Genomic DNA, 1,358 nt, shown 5'->3' on the forward strand with positions numbered 1-1,358 from the left:
TTCTTTAGAATCGCAAATGTCTTTCTAATATTTGTAAAACGGACCGTAGCCTGCAGTATCATCTTACAGCTTGAACCGAAGGCGAAATGAGCCCCCAAGCTACTCAAAAACGGAAGGCTCTTGATGCGCAGGCGGCATCCCTACAGTAAACGTCCAACCTAGCTCGCCGTTTTCGAGAAAGATGACTCTGAGGGACTGGATGAAGGAGCTGGTGTACCGATCAGAATGAGGCGAAAGACAAGCCAATTGAGGTTAGTACTGACGCCGAACTCGATGGAAAAGCTTCGGTACCTGTTAGCACAGACGCTAAGGCTAAGCACCTCCTTTTATTTTCTTCAAGGCTGTTGTGCATTACGCTGCCTTCCTATGGTTCTTATTCAAATCGTCTGGTGAAAACGCTGCTTAAAGCTACACAGACTTCCGCTTGTCAAATTTCTATGCAGCCTCCTCACAGCTGCTGATTTGATCTCCTCTATTGTCGTGTACGGCTTATTCCGATTCTCAAGCTGTTCAGCTTCCTAATCGTTTGCTGTCCGACTACCGGATCCTTTCTTTGAACATCATTGTATCGGCATCTCTGCATTGTATGCGCGACGTAACCACATCTAAACAGCAGTATAATCGATCTCGTACACTAGGGTGGTTGATCCTACAAACCGTATGGTCCATAAATTACTTTTCAAAAAAGAAGACACTCTGCTGTTTGTATCGTTGGGCGCCAGACTACCGAAGTGTTTGATTCTGGCTAGCAGGTGTGTAAGTCATCCAACTTTTTTTTGCAGATATGTTTTGCTGCAGGTATGCCTTGATCTGCTTAATGTCTTGAGCTTCGTATGTCACCTTCGTATTGCCATTGAGGCGATTTACGCGTTCCGTGCTTTCTCGTCCATACTGAACCCGTGTCATGCCACATAGACGTTTGCGAGACGGTAGATGTTGGAAGTGATATTGATGGGCTGTGACTCGGTCGAAAAAGAAGAAGTGTAAACTCCACCTAACGATATTGTAGCTGATCGTTTTCGCTAGACTACACATTTTGCGTAAGTATGACGTATTGGTGTGCATTGCTACCGCTGCCACCCGGATGTCTTCTTGAATAGCTTGCGTATGTTGACGGCTCTCGCAAAAAAATTTCAATCCGTAGCTGCAAAAGTAGCTCCCCTTCGACATAACTTTGATTAATTCGGTGCAGACAAGAATTAGTTTTAAGGATGTCTGACTTCCTCCAAAAAAACGATCGCTCCTCAGACATTCTCCTAGTGGATCTCCACATATCTGGAGTTCCAGATCAGATTTGTCTGTGTTAGACAGGGGAGCAACTAGTCTTGAGATGAGCTTTTGAGAACTGATTGAATGTA

The sequence above is a fragment of the Plasmopara halstedii genome (genome assembly GCF_900000015.1).
Source record: "Plasmopara halstedii genome assembly, contig: Scaffold_2956, whole genome shotgun sequence".
In the NCBI taxonomy this organism is placed as follows: domain Eukaryota; phylum Oomycota; class Peronosporomycetes; order Peronosporales; family Peronosporaceae; genus Plasmopara; species Plasmopara halstedii.